We start from the raw sequence: 23,571 nt of genomic DNA, 5'->3' as shown, positions 1-23,571 counted from the left end.
ACCTAGGGGGTACCTGGACTATGTAGGTTAACTAGTGGGCACTTGGACTATCTAGGTTACCTAGCAGGCACTTGGACTATGTATGTTAACTAGCGAGGACTTGGACTATCTAGGTTACCTAGCGGGCACTTGGACTATGTACGTTCCCTAGCGGGCACTTGGATTATCTATGTTACCTAGCGGGCACTCGGACTATGTACGTTTCCTAGCGGGTACTTGGACTAGATAGGTTCCCTAGCGGTCACTTGGTCTATCTAGGTTAACTAGCGGGCACTTGGACTTCTAGGTTAACGAACGGGCACTTGGACTATGTATGTTGCATAGCGGGCAATTCGACTATCTAGGTTAGGTAACGGGCACTTGGACTATCTAGGTTACCTAGCGGGAACTTGGACTATGTAGGTTACCTAGCGGGCACTTGGACTATGTAGGTTAACTAGCGGTCCCATCAACTATGTAGATTAACTAGCGGAACTTGGACTATCTACGTTAACTAGAGTTCCCTTGGACTATGTAGATTCCCTAGCGGGCACTTGGACTATGTAGGTAACCTAGCGGGCCCTTGGACTATTAAGGTTACCTAACGGGCACTTGGACTATGTAGATAACCTAGCGGGCCCTTGAACTACCTAGGTTACCTAGCGGGCATTTGGACTATGTAGGCTCCCTAGTTGTCATTTGGACTATATAGATTACCTAGCGGGCACTTAGACTTTGTAGGTTACCTAGCGGGCACTTGGACTATCTAGGTTACCTAGCTGGCACTTGAACTATCTACGTTACCTAGCGGGTTCTTGGAGTATGTAGGTTACCTACCGGGCTGTTGGACTATCTAGGTTACCTAGCGGGCACTGGGACTATCTAGGTTAACTAACGGGCACTTGGACTATGTAGGTTCGCTAGCGGTCCCTTGGACTATGTAAGTCCCCTAGTGGGCACTTGGACTATGTGGGTTCCCTAGCGGGCATTTGGACTATCTAGGTTACCTAACGGGCACTTGGACAATGTAGGTTCCCTAGCGGGCACTTGAATTATGTAGGTTCCCTATCGGGCACTTGGACTATGTAGGTTAACTAGCAGGCATTTGGACTATGTAGGTTACCTAGCGGGCACTTGGACTATGTAGGTTCCCTATCGGGCATTTGGACTATGTAGGTTACCTAGCGGGCCCTTGGACTATCTAGGTTACCTAAGGGGAACCTGGACTATGTAGGTTAACTTGTGGGCACTTGGACTATCTAGGTTACCTAGCAGGGACTTGGACTATGTATGTTAACTAGCGAGCACTTGGACTATCTAGGTTACCTAGCGGGCACTTGGACTATGTACGTTCCCTAGCGGGCACTTGGATTATCTATGTTACCTAGCGGGCACTTGGACTATGTACGTTTCCTAGCGGGTACTTGGACTAGATAGGTTCCCTAGCGGTCACTTGGTCTATCTAGGTTAACTAGCGGGCACTTGGACTTCTAGGTTAACGAACGGGCACTTGGACTATGTATGTTGCATAGCGGGCAATTCGACTATCTAGGTTAGGTAACGGGCACTTGGACTATCTAGGTTACCTAGCGGGAACTTGGACTATGTAGGTTACCTAGCGTGCACTTGGACTATGTAGGTTAACTAGCGGTCCCTTCAACGATGTAGATTAACTAGCGGAACTTGGACTATCTACGTTAACTAGCGTTCCCTAGGACTATGTAGATTCCCTAGCGGGCACTTGGACTATGTATTTAACCTAGCGGGCCCTTGGACTATCTAGGTTACCTAGCGGGCACATGGACTATGTAGGTAACCTAGCGGGCACTTGGACAGTCTAGGTTACCTAGCGGGCATTTGGACTATGTAAGCTCCCTAGTAGTCATTTGGACTATATAAATTACCTAGCGGGCACTTAGTCTTTGTAGGTTACCTAGCGGGCACTTGGACTATCTAGGTTACCTAGCTGGCACTTGAACTATCTACGTTACCTAGCGGGTACTTGGAGTATGTAGGTTACCTACCGGGCTGTTGGACTATCTAGGTTACCTATCGGGCACTGGGACTATCTAGGTTAACTAACGGACACTTGGACTATGTAGGTTCGCTAGCGGGCCATTGGACTACGTAAGTTCCCTAGCGGGCAATTGGACTATGTTGGTTCCCTAGCGGGCATTTGGACTATCTAGGTTACCTAACGGGCACTTGGACAATGTAGGTTCCCTAGCGGGCACTTGGATTATGTAGGTTCCCCATCGGGCACTTAGACTATGTACGTTAACTAGCGGGCATTTGGACTATGTAGGTTACCTAGCGGGCCCTTGGACTATCTAGGTTACCTATGGGGAACCTGGACTATGTAGGTTAACTAGCGAGCACTTGGACTATCTAGGTTACCTAGCGGGCACTTGGATTATGTACATTACCTACCGGGCACTTGGTCTATCTAGGTTAACTAGCGAGCACTTGGACTATCTAGGTTAACTAGCGGGCATTTGGACTAATAGGACCCCTAGCGGGCATTTGGACTATATTGGTTACCTAGCGGGCATTTGGACTATGTAGGTTAATGAACGGGCACTTGGACTATGTAGGTAACCTAGTGGTCACTTGAACTGTCTAGGTTACCTAGCGAGCACTTGGACTATGTAGGTTAACTAGCGGGCACTTGGACTATCTTGGTTAACTAGCGGGCCCTTGGACGATGTAGGTTAACTAGCGGGCCCTTGGACTATGTAGGTTAACTAGCGGGCCCTTGGACTATGTAGGTTAACTAGCGGGCACTTGGACGATCTAGGTTAACTAGGGGGTTCTTGGACGATGTAGGTTAACTAGCGGGCCCTTGGACTATGTAGGTTAACTAGCGGGCCCTTGGACTATGTACGTTAACTAGCGGGCACTTGGAAGATCTAGGTTAACTAGCGGGTACTTGGACGATGTAGGTTAACTAGCGGGCCATTGGACTATGTAGGTTAACTTGCGGGCCCTTGGACTATGTAGGTTAACTAGCGGGCCCTTGGATTATGTAGATTAACTAGCGGCACTTGGACTATCTACGTTAACTAGCGGGCCCTTGAACTATGTAGATTCCCTAGCGGGGACTTGGACTATGTATGTTCCAGCGCGGGCACTTGGAGTATGTAGGTTCCCTAGCAGGCATTTGGACTATGTAGGTTCCAGAGCAGGCATTTGGACTAACTAGATTCCCGAGCGGGCACTTGTACTATGTAGATTAACTAGCGGGCCCTTGGACTATGTAGGTTAACTAGCGGGCCCTTGGACAATGTAGGTTAACTAGTGGGCCCTTGGACTATGTAGGTTAACTAGTGGGCCCTTGTACTATGTAGGTTAACTAGCGGGCCCTTGGACTATGTAGGTTAACGAGCGGGCACTTGGACGATCTAGGTTAACTAGCGGGTAATTGGACTATGTAGGTTAACCAGCGGGCCCTTGAACTATGTAGATTAACTAGCGGAACATGGACTATCTACGTTAACTAGCGGGCCCTTGGACTATGTAGATTCCCTAGCGGGCACTTGGACTATGTATGTTCCCTAGCGGGCACTTGGGCTATATATGTTCCCTATGGACACTTGAACTATGTAAGTTAACTACCGGGCACTTGGACTATGTAGGTTAACTTGCAGGCCCTTGGACTATCTAGGTTACCTAGCTGGCACTTGGACTATGTAGGTAACCTAGCGGGCACTTGGACTGTCTAGGTTACCTAGCGGGCACTTGGACTTCTAGGTTAACAAACGGGCACATGGACTATGTATGTTGCATAGCGGGCAATTGGACTATCTAGGTTAGGTAACGGGCACTTGGACTATCTAGGTTACCTAGCAGGAACTTGGACTATGTAGGTTACCTAGCGGGCACTTGGACTATCTAGGTCAACTAGCGGGCCATTGTACTATGTAGGTTAACTAGCGAGCACTTGGACTATCTAGGTTAACTAGCGGACCATGGACTACGTAGGTTAAGTAGCGGGCCCTTGGACTATGTAGGTTAAGTAGCGGGCACTTGGATGATCAATGTTAACTAGCGGGCACTTTTACTATCTAGGTTAGCTAACGGGCACTTGGACAAAGTACGTCCCCTAGTGGGCACTTGGACACTCTAGGTTAACTAACGGGCACTAGGACTATCTAGGTTAACTAGCGGGCACTTGGACGATTTAGGTTAACTAGCGGGCACTAGGACTATCAAAGTTAACAAGTGAGCCCTTGGACTATGTAGGTTAACTAGCGGGCCCTTGGACTATATAGGTTACCTAGCGGGCACTTGGACTATATAGGTTACCTAGCGGGCACTTGGACTATGTAGGTTACCTAGTGGGCACTTGGACTATCTAGGTTAACAAACGGGCACTTGGAATATGCAGGTAACCTAGCGGGCACTGGGACTGTCTAGGTTACCTAGCGGGCACTTGGATTTCTAGGTTAACGAACGGGCACTTGGACTATGTAGGTTGCTTAGCGGGCACTTGGACTATCTAGGTTAGGTAACGGGCACTTTCAGTATCTAGTTTACCTAGCGGGCACTTGGACTATCTAGGTTAACTAGCGGGCATTTGGACCATGTAGGTTACCTAGCGGGCACTTGGACTATGTAGGGTCCCTATCGGTCACTTGGAGAATGTAGGTTAACTAGGGGGCACTAGGACACTGTAGGTTACCTAGCGGGCCCTTGGACTATCTAGGTTACCTAGCAGGCACTTGGACTATGTACGTTCCCTAGCAGGCCCTTGGACTATTTACGTTACCTAGCGGGCACTTAGACTATGTACGTTACCTAGCGGGCACTTGGACTAGATAGGTTCCAAAGCGGGCATTTGGACTATCTAGGTTAACTAACAGGCACTTGGACTATATAGGTTCCCTAGCGGGCACTTGGATTATGTAGGTTCCCTATCGGGCACTTGGACTATGTAGGTTAACTAGCGGGCATTTGGACTATGTAGGTTAACTAGCGGGCACTTGGACTATAGGTTACCTAGCGGGCACTTGGACTATATAGGTTCCCTATCGGGCATTTGGACTATGTAGGTTGCCTATCGGACCCTTTTACTATCTAGGTTACCTAGGGGGAACCTGGACTATGTAGGTTAATTAGTGGGCACTTGGACTATCTAGTTTACCTAGCAGGCACTTGGACTATATAGGTTAACTAGTGGGCACTTGGACTATCTAGGTTACCTAGCGGGCACTTGGACTATGTACGTTCCCTAGCGGGCACTTGGACTATCTACGTTACCTAGCGAGAACTTGCACTATGTACGTTACCTAGCGGGCACTTGGACTATGGATGTTTCCTAGCGGGTACTTGGACTAGATAGGTTCCCTAGCGGGCAATTGGTCTATCTAGGTTAACTAGCGGGCACGTGGACTATCTAGGTTAACTAGCGAGCACTTGGACTATCTAGGTTAACTAGCGGGCATTTGGACTATTAGGGCCCCTAGCGGGCATTTGAACTATATTGGTTACCTAGCGGGCACTTGGACTATGTAGGTTAACGAACGGGCGCTTGGACTATGTAGGTAACCTAGTGGTCACTTGAACTGTCTTGGTTACCTAGCGGGCACTTAGACTATGTAGGTTAACTAGCGGGCACTTGGACTATCTAGGTTAACCAGCGGGCACTTGGACTATGTAGGTCAACTAGCGGGCCCTTGGACTATCTAGGTTAGCCAACGGGCACTTAGATTATGTAGGTTAACTAGCGGGCACTTGGAATATGTAGGTAAAGTAGCGGACACTTGCAGTATGAAGGTTAACTAGCGGGCCCATTGACTATGTAGGTTTACTAGCGGGCCCTTGGACTATCTAGGTTCCCTAAAGGGCACTTGGACTATCTAGGTTACCGAACGGGAACTTGGACTATCCAGGTTACCTAGCGGGCACTTGGACCATATAGGTTACCTAGCAGACTCTTGGACTATGTAGGTTACCTAGTGGGCACTTGGACTATCTAGGTTAACTAATGTTCACTTGGAATATGCAGGTAACCTAGCGGGCACTTGGACTGTCTAGGTTACCTAGCGGGCACGTGGACTTCTAGGTTAACGAACGGGCTCTTGGACTATGTAGGTTGCCTAGCGGGCACTTGGACTATCTAGGTTAGGTAACGGGCACTTGGACTATCTAGGTTACCTAGCGGGAACATGGACAATGTAAGTTACCAAGCGGCACTTGGACTATCTAGGTTAACGAACGGTCACTTGGACAATGTAGGTTAACTAGCGGGCACTTGGACTATGTAGGATCCCTATTGGCTATTTGGACTACTTAGGTTACCTAGCGGGCACTTGGACTATCTAGGTTAACTATCGGTCACTTGGACTATCTAGGTCAACTAATGGGCCCTTGTACTATGTAGGTTAACTAGCGAGCACTTGGACTATATAGGTTAACTAGCGGACCTTGGACTATGTAGGTTAACTAGCGGGCATGTGGACGATCTAGGTTAACTAGAGGGCACTTGGACTATCTAGGTTAACTAGCGTGCACATGGACTATCTAGGTTACCCAGCGGGCACTTGGACTATATAGGTCAACTAGCGGGCCCTTGGAGTATCGAGGTTAGCTAACTGGCACGTGGACTATGTAGGTTAACTAGCGGACACTTGCACGATCTAGGTTAACTAGCGGGCTCTTGCACTATGTAGGTTAAGTAGGGGGCCCATTGACTATGTAGGTTAACTAGCGGGCAATTGGACGATCTAGGTTAACTAGCGGGAACATGGACGATATAGGTTAACTAGCGAGCACATGGATTATCTAGGTTACCTAGCGGGCACTTGGACTATCTAGGTTCCCTAGCGGGCATTTGGACTATATAGATAACCTAGCGGGCACTTAGACTTTCTAGGTTACCTAGCGGGCACTTGGACTATCTAGGTTACCTAGCTGGCACTTGAACTATCTATGTTGCCTAGCGGGTTCTTGGAGTATGTAGGTTACCTAGCGGGCTGTTGGACTATCTAGGTTACCTAGCAGGCATTGGACTATCTAGGTTAACTAACGGGCACTTGGACTATGTAGGTTCCCTATCGGGCACTTGGACTAGGTAGGTTCCCTAGCGGACACTTGGTCTATTTAGGTTAGCTAGCGGGCACGTGGACTATCTAGGTTAACTAGCGAGCACTTGGACTATCTAGGATAACTAGCGGCCACTTGGACTATTAGGGTCCCTAGCGGGTATTTGGACTATATAGGTTACCTGGCGGGCACTTGGACTATGTAGGTTAACGAACAGGCACTTGGACTATGTAGGTAACCTAGTGGTCACTTGAACTGTCTAGGTTACCTAGCGGGCACTTGGACTATGTAGGTTAACTAGCGGGCACTTGGACTATCTAGGATAACTAGCGGGCCCTTGGACTATGTAGGTTAACTAGCAGGCGCTTGGACTATGTAGGTTAACTAGCGTGCACTGGGAAGATCTAGGTAAACTAGCGGGCCCTTGGACTATGTAGGTTAACTAGCGTGCACTTGGACGATCTAGGTTAATTAGCGGGTACTTGGACTATGTAGGTCAACTAGCGGGCCCTTGGACAATGTAGATTCCCTAGCGGGCACTTGGACTATGTATGTTCCAGAGCGGGCACTTCGACTATGTAGGTTCCCTAGCAGGCACTTGGACTATTTAGGTTCCAGAGCGGGCACTTGGACTATGAAGGTTAACTAGCGGACACTTGGACGATCTAGGTTAATGAGCAGGTACTTGGATTATGTAGGTTAACTAGCGGGCCCTTGGACTATGTAGATGAACTAGCAGCACTTGGACTATCTAGGTTACCTAGCGGGCCCTTGGACTATGTAGGCTAACTAGGGGGCCCTTGGACAATCTAGGTTACCTAGAGGGTACTTGAACTATCTAGGTTAACTAGCAGGCACTTGCAGTATCTAGGTTACCTAGCGGGCACTTGGACTATGTACGTTCCCTAGCGGGCACTTGGACTATCTATGTTAACTAGCGGGCACTTGGAATATGTAGGTTAACTAGCAGAAACTTGCGCTATGTAGGTTATCTAGCAGGCACTTGAACTATCTAGGTTAACTAGCGGGCACTTGGACTATCTAGGATAACTAGCGTGCAATTGGACTATGTAGGTTCCTTAGGGGGCACTTGGACTATCTAGGTTGCCTAGCGGGCACTTGGACGATATAGGTTAACTAGCGTGCCCTTGGAATATCTAGGTTACATAGCGGGCACTTGGTATATAGGTTAACTAGCGGGCACTTGGACTATGTATGTTGACTAGAGGACACTTGGACTATCTAGGTTAACTAGTGGGCCCTTGGACTATGTAGGTTAACTAGCGGGCACTTGGACAATATACGTTAACTAGCGGGCAATTGTAAGATCTTGGTTAACTAGCGGGCACTTGGAATATCAAAGTGAGCCCTTGGACTATGTAGGTTAACTAGCGGGCCCTTGGACTATCTAGGTTACCTAGCGGGCACTTGGACTATATAGGTTACCTAACGGGCACTTGGACTATGTAGGTTACCTAGTGGGTAGTTGGACTATCTAGGTTAACGAATGGGCACTTGGAATATGCAGGTAACCTAGCGGGCACTTGGACTGTCTAGGTTACCTAGCGGGCACTTGGATTTCTAGGTTAACGAACGGGCTCTTGGACTAAGTAGGTTGCCTAGCGAGCACTTGGACTATCTAGGTTAGGTAACGGGCACTTGGACTATCTAGGTTACCTAGCGGGAACTTGGACAATGTAAGTTACCTAGCGGGCACTTGGACTATCTAGGTTACCTAACGGGCACTTTGACTATCTAGGTTACATAGCGGGCACTTGGACTATGTAGGTTAACTAGCGAGGACTTGGACTCTAGGTTATCTAGCGGACACTTCGACTATCTAGGTTACCTAGCGGGCCCTTGGACTATGTAGGTTTCCTAGCGGGCACTTGGACTATCTAGGTTAACGAACGGGCACTTGGACTATGTAGGTAACCTAGCAGGCACTTGGACAGTCTAGGTTACCTAGCGCGCACTTGGACTATCTAGGTTAACGAACGGGCGCTTGGACATAATAGATTACTTAGCGGGCACATGGACTATGTAGGATCCCTATCGGATATTTGGACTACTTAGGTTACCTAGCGGGCACTTGGACTATCTAGGTTAACTAGTGGGCCCTTGTACTATGTAGGTTAACTAGCGAGCACTTGGACTATCTAGGTTAACTAGCGGACCTTGGACTATGTAGGTTAACTAGCGGGCCTTTGGACTATGTAGGTTAACTAGCGGGCACGTGGATGATCTAGGTTAAGTAGAGGGCACTTGGACTATCTAGGTTAACTAGTGGGCACTTGGATGATCAATGTTAACTAGCGGGCACTTGGACTATCTAGGTTAGCTAATGGGCACATTGACTAAGTACGTCCCCAAGTGGGCACTTGGACTATCTAGCTTAACTAACGGGCACTTGGACTTTCTAGGTTACGTAGCAGGCACTTCGACTATGAAGGTTCCCTAGGGGGCACTTGGATTATCTAGGTTACCCAGCGGGCACTTGGACTATGTAGGTCAACTAGCGGGCCCTTGGACTATTTAGGTTAGCAAACTGGCACGTGGATGTAGGTTGAGTAGAGGACACTTGGACTATCTAGGTTAATTAGTGGGCCCTTGGACTATGTAGGTTAACTAGCGGGTACTTGGACAATCTAGGTTAACTAGCGGGCACTTGGAAGATCTAGGTTAACTAGCGGGCACTTGGACTATCAAAGTGAACAAGTGAGCCCTTGGACTATGTAGGTTAACTAGCGGGCCCTTGGACTATCTAGGTTACGTAGCGGGCACTTGGAGTATATAGGTTACCTAATGGGCACTTGGACTATGTAGGTTACCTAGTGGGTACTTGGACTATCTAGTTTAACGAATGGGCACTTGGAATATGCAGGTAACCTAGCGGGCACTTGGACTGTCTAGGTTACCTAGGGGGCACTTGGACTTCTAGGTTAACGAACGGGCTCTTGGAATATGTAGGTTGCCTAGCGGGCACTTGGACTATCTAGGTTAGGTATCGGGCACTTGGACTATCTAGGTTACCTAGCGGGAACTTGTACAATGTAAGTTACCTAGCAGGCACTTGGACTATCTAGGTTACCTAATGGGCACTTTGACTATCTAGGTTACATAGCTGGCTCTTGGACTATGTAGGTTAACAAGCGAGCACTTGGACTCTAGGTTATCTAGCGGACACTTGGACTATCTAGGTTACCTAGCGGGCCCTTGGACTATGTAGGTTTCCTAGCGGGCACTTGGACTATCTAGGTTAACGAACGGGCACTTGGACAATGTAGGTTACCTAGCGGGCACTTGGACTATGTAGGATCCCTATCGGATATTTGGACTACTTAGGTTACCTAGCAGGCACTTGGACTATCTTGGTTAACTAGTGGGCCCTTGTACTATGTAGGTTAACTAGCGAGCAATTGGACTGTCTAGGTTAATGAACGGGCACTTGGAATATGTAGGTAACCTAGCGGGCACTTGGACAGTCGAGGTTACCTAGCGGGCACTTGGACTATCTAGGTTAACGAACGGGCGCTTGGACAAAATAGGTTACTTAGCTGGCACTTGGACTATGTAGGATCCCTATCAGATATTTGGACTACTTAGGTTACCTAGCGAGCACTTGGACTATCTAGGTTAACTAGCGGACCTTGGACTATGTACGTTAACTAGGGGGCCATTGGACTATGTAGGTTAACTAGCGGGCACGTGGACGATCTAGGTTAAGTAGAGGGCACTTGGACTATCTAGGTTAACTAGCGGGCACTTGGATGATCAATGTTAACTAGCGGGCACTTGGACTATCTAGGTTAGCTAATGGGCACATTGACTAAGTACATCCCCAAGTGGGCACTTGGACTATCTAGCTTAACTAACGGGCACTTGGACTATCTAGGTTACGTAGCTGGCACTTGGACTATGAAGGTTCCCTAGGGGGCACTTGGATTATCTAGGTTACCCAGCGGGCACTTGGACTATGTAGGTCAACTAGCGGGCCCTTGGACTATTTAGGTTAGCAAACTGGCACGTGGACTATGTAGGTTAACTGGCGGACACTTGCATGATCTAGGTTTACTAGCAGGCTCTTGCACTATGTAGGTTAACTAGCGGGCCCATTGACTATGTAGGTTAATTAGCGGGCACTAGGACGATCTAGGTTAACTAGCGGGCACTTGGATTATCTAGGTTAGCTAGCGGGCTCTTGCACTATGTAGGTTAAGTAGCGGGCCCTTTGACAATGTAGCTTAACTAGCGGGCACTTGGACGATCTAGGTTAACTAGCGGACACTTGGACGATATAGGTTAACTAGCGGGCACTTGGATTATCTAGGTTACCTAGCGGGCACTTGGACTATGTAGGTTCCCTAGCGGGCATTTGGACTATATAGATAACCTAGCGGGAACTTAGACTTTGTAGGTTACCAAGCGGGCACTTGGACTATCTAGGTTACCTTGCAGGCATTGGACTATCTAGGTTAACTAACGGGCACATGGACTATGTAGGTTCCCTAGCGGGCCCTTGGACTATGTAAGTTCCCTATCGGGCACTTGGACTAGGTAGGTTCCCTAGCGGGCACTTGGTCTATCTAAGTTAAGTAGTGCGCACTTGGACTATCTAGGTTAACTAGCGAGCACTTGGACTATCTAGGATAACTAGCGGGCACTTAGACTATTAGGGTCCCTAGCGGGTATTTGGACTATATAGGTTACCTGGCGGGCACTTGGACTATGTAGGTTAACGAACAGGCACTTGGACTATGGAGGTAACCTAGTGGTCACTTGAACTGTCTATGTTACCTAGCGGGCACTTGGACTATCTAGGTTAACTAGCAGGCCCTTGGACGATGTAGGTTAACTAGGGGGCCCTTGGACTTTGTAGGTTAACTAGCGGGCCCTTGGACTATGTAGGTTAACAAGCGTGCACTTGGAAGATCTAGGTAAACTAGCGGGCCCTTGAATATGTAGGTTAACAAGCGTGCACTTGGAAGATCTAGGTAAACTAGCGGGTACTTGGAGTATGTAGGTTAACTAGCGGGCCCTTGGACTATGTAGATTCCCTAGCGGGCACTTGGACTATGTATGTTCCAGAGCGGGCACTTCGACTATGTATGTTCCCTAGCAGGCACTTGGACTATGTAGGTTCCAGAGCGGGCACTTGGACTATCTAGGTTCCCTAGAGGCACTAGGACTATGTAAGTTAACTAGCGGGCCCTTGGACTATGTAGATTAACTAGCAGCACTTGGACTATCTAGGTTACCTAGCGGACACTTGGGCTATGTAGGCTAACTAGGGGGCCCTTGGACAATCTAGGTTACCTAGAGGGTACTTGAACTATCTAGGTTAACTAGCGGGCACTTGCAGTATCTAGGTTACCTAGCGGGCACTTGGATCATGTACGTTCCCTAGCGGGCACTTGGACTATCTATGTTAACTAGTGGGCACTTGGAATATGTAGGTTAACTAGCGGAAACTTGCACTATGTAGGTTACCTAGCAGGCACTTCTACTATCTAGGTTAACTAGCGGGCACTTGGACTATCTAAAATAACTAGCGTGCAATTGGACTATGTAGGTTCCTTATTGGGCACTTGGACTATCTAGGTTGCCTAGCGGGCACTTGGACGATATAGGTTAACTAGCGTGCCCTTGGAATATCTAGGTTACATAGCGGGCACTTGGACTATGAAGGTTCCCTAGGGGGCACTTGGATTATCTAGGTTACCCAGCGGGCACTTGGACTATGTAGGTCAACTAGCGGGCCCTTGGACTATTTAGGTTAGCAAACTGGCACGTGGACTATGTAGGTTAACTGGCGGACACTTGCATGATCTAGGTTTACTAGCAGGCTCTTGCACTATGTAGGTTAACTAGCGGGCCCATTGACTATGTAGGTTAATTAGCGGGCACTAGGACGATCTAGGTTAACTAGCGGGCACTTGGATTATCTAGGTTAGCTAGCGGGCTCTTGCACTATGTAGGTTAAGTAGCGGGCCCTTTGACAATGTAGCTTAACTAGCGGGCACTTGGACGATCTAGGTTAACTAGCGGGCACTTGGATTATCTAGGTTACCTAGCGGGCACTTGGACTATGTAGGTTCCCTAGCGGGCATTTGGACTATATAGATAACCTAGCGGGAACTTAGACTTTGTAGGTTACCAAGCGGGCACTTGGACTATCTAGGTTACCTTGCAGGCATTGGACTATCTAGGTTAACTAACGGGCACATGGACTATGTAGGTTCCCTAGCGGGCCCTTGGACTATGTAAGTTCCCTATCGGGCACTTGGACTAGGTAGGTTCCCTAGCGGGCACTTGGTCTATCTAGGTTAAGTAGTGGGCACTTGGACTATCTAGGTTAACTAGCGAGCACTTGGACTATCTAGGATAACTAACGGGCACTTAGACTATTAGGGTCCCTAGCGGGTATTTGGACTATATAGGTTACCTGGCGGGCACTTGGACTATGTAGGTCAACGAACAGGCACTTGGACTATGGAGGTAACCTAGTGGTCACTTGAACTGTCTATGTTACCTAGCGGGCACTTGGACTATCTAGGTTAACTAGCGGGCCCTTGGACGATGTAGGTTAACTAGGGGGCCCTTGGACTTTGTAGGTTAACTAGCGGGCCCTTGGACTATGTAGGTTAACAAGCGTGCACTTGGAAGATCTAGGTAAACTAGCGGGCCCTTGGACTATGTTAGGTTAACAAGCGTGCACTTGGAAGATCTAGGTAAACTAGCGGGTACTTGGAGTATGTAGGTTAACTAGCGGGCCCTTGGACTATGTAGATTCCCTAGCGGGCACTTGGACCATGTATGTTCCAGAGCGGGCACTTCGACTATGTAGGTTCCCTAGCAGGCACTTGGACTATGTAGGTTCCAGAGCGGGCACTTGGACTATCTAGGTTCCCTAGAGGCACTTGGACTATGTAAGTTAACTAGCGGGCCCTTGGACTATGTAGATTAACTAGCAGCACTTGGACTATCTAGGTTACCTAGCGGACACTTGGGCTATGTAGGCTAACTAGGGGGCCCTTCGACAATCTAGGTTACCTAGAGGGTACTTGAACTATCTAGGTTAACTAGCGGGCACTTGCAGTATCTAGGTTACCTAGCGGGCACTTGGATCATGTACGTTCCCTAGCGGGCACTTGGACTATCTATGTTAACTAGTGGGCACTTGGAATATGTAGGTTAACTAGCGGAAACTTGCACTATGTAGGTTACCTAGCAGGCACTTCTACTATCTAGGTTAACTAGCGGGCACTTGGACTATCTACAATAACTAGCGTGCAATTGGACTATGTAGGTTCCTTAGCGGGCACTTGGACTATCTAGGTTGCCTAGCGGGCACTTGAACGATATAGGTTAAATAGCGTGCCCTTGGAATATCTAGGTTACATAGCGGGCACTTGGTATATAGGTTAACTAGCGGGCACATTGACTATGTAGGTTGACTAGAGGACACTTGGACTATCTAGGTTAACTAGTGGGCCCTTTGACTATGTAGGTTAACTAGCGGGTACTTGGACAATCTAGGTTAACTAGCGGGCACTTGGATTATCTAGGTTAGCTAGCGGGCTCTTGCACTATGTAGGTTAAGTAGCGGGCCCTTTGACAATGTAGCTTAACTAGCGGGCACTTGGACGATCTAGGTTAACTAGCGGACACTTGGACGATATAGGTTAACTAGCGGGCACTTGGATTATCTAGGTTACCTAGCGGGCACTTGGACTATGTAGGTTCCCTAGCGGGCATTTGGACTATATAGATAACCTAGCGGGAACTTAGACTTTGTAGGTTACCAAGCGGGCACTTGGACTATCTAGGTTAACTAACGGGCACATGGACTATGTAGGTTCCCTAGCGGGCCCTTGGACTATGTAAGTTCCCTATCGGGCACTTGGACTAGGTAGGTTCCCTAGCGGGCACTTGGTCTATCTAAGTTAAGTAGTGCGCACTTGGACTATCTAGGTTAACTAGCGAGCACTTGGACTATCTAGGATAACTAGCGGGCACTTAGACTATTAGGGTCCCTAGCGGGTATTTGGACTATATAGGTTACCTGGCGGGCACTTGGACTATGTAGGTTAACGAACAGGCACTTGGACTATGGAGGTAACCTAGTGGTCACTTGAACTGTCTATGTTACCTAGCGGGCACTTGGACTATCTAGGTTAACTAGCAGGCCCTTGGACGATGTAGGTTAACTAGGGGGCCCTTGGACTTTGTAGGTTAACTAGCGGGCCCTTGGACTATGTAGGTTAACAAGCGTGCACTTGGAAGATCTAGGTAAACTAGCGGGCCCTTGAATATGTAGGTTAACAAGCGTGCACTTGGAAGATCTAGGTAAACTAGCGGGTACTTGGAGTATGTAGGTTAACTAGCGGGCCCTTGGACTATGTAGATTCCCTAGCGGGCACTTGGACTATGTATGTTCCAGAGCGGGCACTTCGACTATGTATGTTCCCTAGCAGGCACTTGGACTATGTAGGTTCCAGAGCGGGCACTTGGACTATCTAGGTTCCCTAGAGGCACTAGGACTATGTAAGTTAACTAGCGGGCCCTTGGACTATGTAGATTAACTAGCAGCACTTGGACTATCTAGGTTACCTAGCGGACACTTGGGCTATGTAGGCTAACTAGGGGGCCCTTGGACAATCTAGGTTACCTAGAGGGTACTTGAACTATCTAGGTTAACTAGCGGGCACTTGCAGTATCTAGGTTACCTAGCGGGCACTTGGATCATGTACGTTCCCTAGCGGGCACTTGGACTATCTATGTTAACTAGTGGGCACTTGGAATATGTAGGTTAACTAGCGGAAACTTGCACTATGTAGGTTACCTAGCAGGCACTTCTACTATCTAGGTTAACTAGCGGGCACTTGGACTATCTAAAATAACTAGCGTGCAATTGGACTATGTAGGTTCCTTATTGGGCACTTGGACTATCTAGGTTGCCTAGCGGGCACTTGGACGATATAGGTTAACTAGCGTGCCCTTGGAATATCTAGGTTACATAGCGGGCACTTGGACTATGAAGGTTCCCTAGGGGGCACTTGGATTATCTAGGTTACCCAGCGGGCACTTGGACTATGTAGGTCAACTAGCGGGCCCTTGGACTATTTAGGTTAGCAAACTGGCACGTGGACTATGTAGGTTAACTGGCGGACACTTGCATGATCTAGGTTTACTAGCAGGCTCTTGCACTATGTAGGTTAACTAGCGGGCCCATTGACTATGTAGGTTAATTAGCGGGCACTAGGACGATCTAGGTTAACTAGCGGGCACTTGGATTATCTAGGTTAGCTAGCGGGCTCTTGCACTATGTAGGTTAAGTAGCGGGCCCTTTGACAATGTAGCTTAACTAGCGGGCACTTGGACGATCTAGGTTAACTAGCGGGCACTTGGATTATCTAGGTTACCTAGCGGGCACTTGGACTATGTAGGTTCCCTAGCGGGCATTTGGACTATATAGATAACCTAGCGGGAACTTAGACTTTGTAGGTTACCAAGCGGGCACTTGGACTATCTAGGTTACCTTGCAGGCATTGGACTATCTAGGTTAACTAACGGGCACATGGACTATGTAGGTTCCCTAGCGGGCCCTTGGACTATGTAAGTTCCCTATCGGGCACTTGGACTAGGTAGGTTCCCTAGCGGGCACTTGGTCTATCTAGGTTAAGTAGTGGGCACTTGGACTATCTAGGTTAACTAGCGAGCACTTGGACTATCTAGGATAACTAACGGGCACTTAGACTATTAGGGTCCCTAGCGGGTATTTGGACTATATAGGTTACCTGGCGGGCACTTGGACTATGTAGGTCAACGAACAGGCACTTGGACTATGGAGGTAACCTAGTGGTCACTTGAACTGTCTATGTTACCTAGCGGGCACTTGGACTATCTAGGTTAACTAGCGGGCCCTTGGACGATGTAGGTTAACTAGGGGGCCCTTGGACTTTGTAGGTTAACTAGCGGGCCCTTGGACTATGTAGGTTAACAAGCGTGCACTTGGAAGATCTAGGTAAACTAGCGGGCCCTTGGACTATGTTAGGTTAACAAGCGTGCACTTGGAAGATCTAGGTAAACTAGCGGGTACTTGGAGTATGTAGGTTAACTAGCGGGCCCTTGGACTATGTAGATTCCCTAGCGGGCACTTGGACCATGTATGTTCCAGAGCGGGCACTTCGACTATGTAGGTTCCCTAGCAGGCACTTGGACTATGTAGGTTCCAGAGCGGGCACTTGGACTATCTAGGTTCCCTAGAGGCACTTGGACTATGTAAGTTAACTAGCGGGCCCTTGGACTATGTAGATTAACTAGCAGCACTTGGACTATCTAGGTTACCTAGCGGACACTTGGGCTATGTAGGCTAACTAGGGGGCCCTTCGACAATCTAGGTTACCTAGAGGGTACTTGAACTATCTAGGTTAACTAGCGGGCACTTGCAGTATCTAGGTTACCTAGCGGGCACTTGGATCATGTACGTTCCCTAGCGGGCACTTGGACTATCTATGTTAACTAGTGGGCACTTGGAATATGTAGGTTAACTAGCGGAAACTTGCACTATGTAGGTTACCTAGCAGGCACTTCTACTATCTAGGTTAACTAGCGGGCACTTGGACTATCTACAATAACTAGCGTGCAATTGGACTATGTAGGTTCCTTAGCGGGCACTTGGACTATCTAGGTTGCCTAGCGGGCACTTGAACGATATAGGTTAAATAGCGTGCCCTTGGAATATCTAGGTTACATAGCGGGCACTTGGTATATAGGTTAACTAGCGGGCACATTGACTATGTAGGTTGACTAGAGGACACTTGGACTATCTAGGTTAACTAGTGGGCCCTTTGACTATGTAGGTTAACTAGCGGGTACTTGGACAATCTAGGTTAACTAGCGGGCACTTGGATTATCTAGGTTAGCTAGCGGGCTCTTGCACTATGTAGGTTAAGTAGCGGGCCCTTTGACAATGTAGCTTAACTAGCGGGCACTTGGACGATCTAGGTTAACTAGCGGACACTTGGACGATATAGGTTAACTAGCGGGCACTTGGATTATCTAGGTTACCTAGCGGGCACTTGGACTATGTAGGTTCCCTAGCGGGCATTTGGACTATATAGATAACCTAGCGGGAACTTAGACTTTGTAGGTTACCAAGCGGGCACTTGGACTATCTAGGTTAACTAACGGGCACATGGACTATGTAGGTTCCCTAGCGGGCCCTTGGACTATGTAAGTTCCCTATCGGGCACTTGGACTAGGTAGGTTCCCTAGCGGGCACTTGGTCTATCTAAGTTAAGTAGTGCGCACTTGGACTATCTAGGTTAACTAGCGAGCACTTGGACTATCTAGGATAACTAGCGGGCACTTAGACTATTAGGGTCCCTAGCGGGTATTTGGACTATATAGGTTACCTGGCGGGCACTTGGACTATGTAGGTTAACGAACAGGCACTTGGACTATGGAGGTAACCTAGTGGTCACTTGAACTGTCTATGTTACCTAGCGGGCACTTGGACTATCTAGGTTAACTAGCAGGCCCTTGGACGATGTAGGTTAACTAGGGGGCCCTTGGACTTTGTAGGTTAACTAGCGGGCCCTTGGACTATGTAGGTTAACAAGCGTGCACTTGGAAGATCTAGGTAAACTAGCGGGCCCTTGAATATGTAGGTTAACAAGCGTGCACTTGGAAGATCTAGGTAAACTAGCGGGTACTTGGAGTATGTAGGTTAACTAGCGGGCCCTTGGACTATGTAGATTCCCTAGCGGGCACTTGGACTATGTATGTTCCAGAGCGGGCACTTCGACTATGTATGTTCCCTAGCAGGCACTTGGACTATGTAGGTTCCAGAGCGGGCACTTGGACTATCTAGGTTCCCTAGAGGCACTAGGACTATGTAAGTTAACTAGCGGGCCCTTGGACTATGTAGATTAACTAGCAGCACTTGGACTATCTAGGTTACCTAGCGGACACTTGGGCTATGTAGGCTAACTAGGGGGCCCTTGGACAATCTAGGTTACCTAGAGGGTACTTGAACTATCTAGGTTAACTAGCGGGCACTTGCAGTATCTAGGTTACCTAGCGGGCACTTGGATCATGTACGTTCCCTAGCGGGCACTTGGACTATCTATGTTAACTAGTGGGCACTTGGAATATGTAGGTTAACTAGCGGAAACTTGCACTATGTAGGTTACCTAGCAGGCACTTCTACTATCTAGGTTAACTAGCGGGCACTTGGACTATCTAAAATAACTAGCGTGCAATTGGACTATGTAGGTTCCTTATTGGGCACTTGGACTATCTAGGTTGCCTAGCGGGCACTTGGACGATATAGGTTAACTAGCGTGCCCTTGGAATATCTAGGTTACATAGCGGGCACTTGGACTATGAAGGTTCCCTAGGGGGCACTTGGATTATCTAGGTTACCCAGCGGGCACTTGGACTATGTAGGTCAACTAGCGGGCCCTTGGACTATTTAGGTTAGCAAACTGGCACGTGGACTATGTAGGTTAACTGGCGGACACTTGCATGATCTAGGTTTACTAGCAGGCTCTTGCACTATGTAGGTTAACTAGCGGGCCCATTGACTATGTAGGTTAATTAGCGGGCACTAGGACGATCTAGGTTAACTAGCGGGCACTTGGATTATCTAGGTTAGCTAGCGGGCTCTTGCACTATGTAGGTTAAGTAGCGGGCCCTTTGACAATGTAGCTTAACTAGCGGGCACTTGGACGATCTAGGTTAACTAGCGGGCACTTGGACGATATAGGTTAACTAGCGGGCACTTGGATTATCTAGGTTACCTAGCGGGCACTTGGACTATGTAGGTTCCCTAGCGGGCATTTGGACTATATAGATAACCTAGCGGGAACTTAGACTTTGTAGGTTACCAAGCGGGCACTTGGACTATCTAGGTTACCTTGCAGGCATTGGACTATCTAGGTTAACTAACGGGCACATGGACTATGTAGGTTCCCTAGCGGGCCCTTGGACTATGTAAGTTCCCTATCGGGCACTTGGACTAGGTAGGTTCCCTAGCGGGCACTTGGTCTATCTAGGTTAAGTAGTGGGCACTTGGACTATCTAGGTTAACTAGCGAGCACTTGGACTATCTAGGATAACTAACGGGCACTTAGACTATTAGGGTCCCTAGCGGGTATTTGGACTATATAGGTTACCTGGCGGGCACTTGGACTATGTAGGTCAACGAACAGGCACTTGGACTATGGAGGTAACCTAGTGGTCACTTGAACTGTCTATGTTACCTAGCGGGCACTTGGACTATCTAGGTTAACTAGCGGGCCCTTGGACGATGTAGGTTAACTAGGGGGCCCTTGGACTTTGTAGGTTAACTAGCGGGCCCTTGGACTATGTAGGTTAACAAGCGTGCACTTGGAAGATCTAGGTAAACTAGCGGGCCCTTGGACTATGTAGGTTAACAAGCGTGCACTTGGAAGATCTAGGTAAACTAGCGGGTACTTGGAGTATGTAGGTTAACTAGCGGGCCCTTGGACTATGTAGATTCCCTAGCGGGCACTTGGACCATGTATGTTCCAGAGCGGGCACTTCGACTATGTAGGTTCCCTAGCAGGCACTTGGACTATGTAGGTTCCAGAGCGGGCACTTGGACTATCTAGGTTCCCTAGAGGCACTTGGACTATGTAAGTTAACTAGCGGGCCCTTGGACTATGTAGATTAACTAGCAGCACTTGGACTATCTAGGTTACCTAGCGGACACTTGGGCTATGTAGGCTAACTAGGGGGCCCTTGGACAATCTAGGTTACCTAGAGGGTACTTGAACTATCTAGGTTAACTAGCGGGCACTTGCAGTATCTAGGTTACCTAGCGGGCACTTGGATTATGTACGTTCCCTAGCGGGCACTTGGACTATCTATGTTAACTAGTGGGCACTTGGAATATGTAGGTTAACTAGCGGAAACTTGCACTATGTAGGTTACCTAGCAGGCACTTCTACTATCTAGGTTAACTAGCGGGCACTTGGACTATCTACAATAACTAGCGTGCAATTGGACTATGTAGGTTCCTTAGCGGGCACTTGGACTATCTAGGTTGCCTAGCGGGCACTTGAACGATATAGGTTAAATAGCGTGCCCTTGGAATATCTAGGTTACATAGCGGGCACTTGGTATATAGGTTAACTAGCGGGCACATTGACTATGTAGGTTGACTAGAGGACACTTGGACTATCTAGGTTAACTAGTGGGCCCTTGGACTATGTAGGTTAACTAGCGGGTACTTGGACAATCTAGGTTAACTAGCGGGCACTTGGAAGATCTAGGTTAACTACCGGGCCCTTGGACTATCTAGGTTACCTAGCGGGCACTTGGAGTATATAGGTTACCTAATGGGCACTTGGACTATGTAGGTTACCTAGTGGGTACTTGGACTATCTAGGTTAACGAATGGGCACTTGCAATATGCAGGTAACCTAGCGGGCACATGGACTGTCTAGGTTACCTAGGGGGCACTTGGACTTCTAGGTTAACGAACGGGCTCTTGGAATATGTAGGTTGCCTAGCGGGCACTTGGACTATCTAGGTTAGGTATCGGGCACTTGGACTATCTAGGTTACCTAGCGGGAACTTGTACAATGTAAGTTACCTAGCAGGCACTTGGATTATCTAGGTTACCTAACGGGCACTTTGACCATCTAGGTTACATAGCTGGCTCTTGGACTATGTAGGTTAACTAGCGAGCACTTGGACTCTAGGTTATCTAGCGGACACTTGGACTATCTAGGTTACCTAGCGGGCCCTTGGACTATGTAGGTTTCCTAGCGGGCACTTGGACTATCTAGGTTAAAGAACGGGCAATTGGACAATGTAGGTTACCTAGCGGGCACTTGGACTATGTAGGATCCCTATCGGATATTTTGACTACTTAGGTTACCTTGCGGGCACTTGCACTATCTTGGTTAACTAGTGGGCCCTTGTACTATGTAGGTTAACTAGGGAGCACTTGGACTACGTAGGTTAACTAGCGGGCCCTTGGAATATGTAGGTTAACTAGCGGGCACTTGGATGATCAATGTTAACTAGCGGGCACTTGGACTATCTAGGTTAGCTAACGGGCACTTGGACTAAGTACGTCCCCTAGTGGGCACATGGACACTCTAGGTTAACTAACGGGCACTAGGACTATCTAGGTTAACTAGCGGGCACTTGGACGATCTAGGTTAACTAGCGGACACTTGGACTATCAAAGTTAACAAGTGAGCCCTTGGACTATGTAGGTTAACTAGCGGGCCCTTGGACTATCTAGGTTACCTAGCGGGCACTTGGACTATATAAGTTAACTAGCGGGCACTTGGACTATGTAGGTTACCTATCGGACATTTGGACTACTTAGGTTACCTAGCGGGCACTTGGACTATCTAAGTCAATAGCGGGCCCTTGTACTATTTCGGTTAACTAGCGAGCACTTGGACTATCTAGGTTACCGAAAAGGGCACTTGGACTATCTAGGTTACCTAGCGGGAACTTGGACTATGTAGGTTAACTAGCGGACAATTGGACGATCTAGGTTAACTAGCGGACACTTGCACTATGTAGGTTACCTAGCGGGCACTTGGACTATCTTGGTTAACTAGCGGGCACTTTGACTATGTAGGTTAACTAGCGGACACTTGCACTATGTAGGTTACCTAGCGGGCACTTGGATTATGTAGGTTAACTAGCAGGCACTTGGACTATGTAGGTTAACTAGCGGGCACTTGCACTCTCTGGGTTACCTAGCGGGCAATTGTACTATGTACCTTCCCTAGTGGGCACTTGGACTGTCTATGTTAACTAGCGGGCACTTGGACTATGTAGGTTACCTAGAAGACACTTGCACTATGTAGGTTACCTAGCGGGCACTTGGACTATGTAAGTTAACTAGCGGGCACTTGGACGATCTAGGTTAACTAACGGGCACTTGGACTATCAAAGTTAACAAGCGAGCCCTTGGACTATCTAGGTTAACCAGCGGGCCCTTGGACTATCTAGGTTACCTAGATAGCACATGGACTATATAGGTTCCCTAGCGGGCACTTGGACTATCTAGGTTAACGAACGGGCACTTGGACTATGCAGGTAACCTAGTGGGCTCTTGGACTGTCTAGGTTACATAGCGGGCACTTGTACTTCTATGTTTACGAACGGGCACTTGGAATATGTATGTTGCCTAGCTGGCACTTGGACAAACTAGGTTAGGTAACGGGCACTTGGACTATCTAGGTTACCTAGCGGTAACTTGGACAATGTAGGTTACCTAGCAGGCACTTGGACTATCTAGGTTAACTAGCGGGCATTGGACTATCTAGGTTACCTAGCGGGAACTTGGACTATCTAGGTTACCTAGCGGGCCCTTGGACTATGTAGGTTACCTAGCGGGCACTTGGACTATCTAGGTTAACGAACGGGCTCTTGGACTATGTAGGTAACCTAACGGGCACTTGGACTGTCTAGGTTACCTTGCGGGCACTTTGACTATCTAGGTTAACTAGCAGACCTTGGACTATGTAGGTTAATTAGCGGGCC

The sequence above is a fragment of the Tenrec ecaudatus genome, chromosome X (assembly GCF_050624435.1).
Source record: "Tenrec ecaudatus isolate mTenEca1 chromosome X, mTenEca1.hap1, whole genome shotgun sequence".
Taxonomy (NCBI): Eukaryota; Metazoa; Chordata; class Mammalia; order Afrosoricida; family Tenrecidae; genus Tenrec; species Tenrec ecaudatus.
This window is presented reverse-complemented; position numbering follows the sequence as displayed.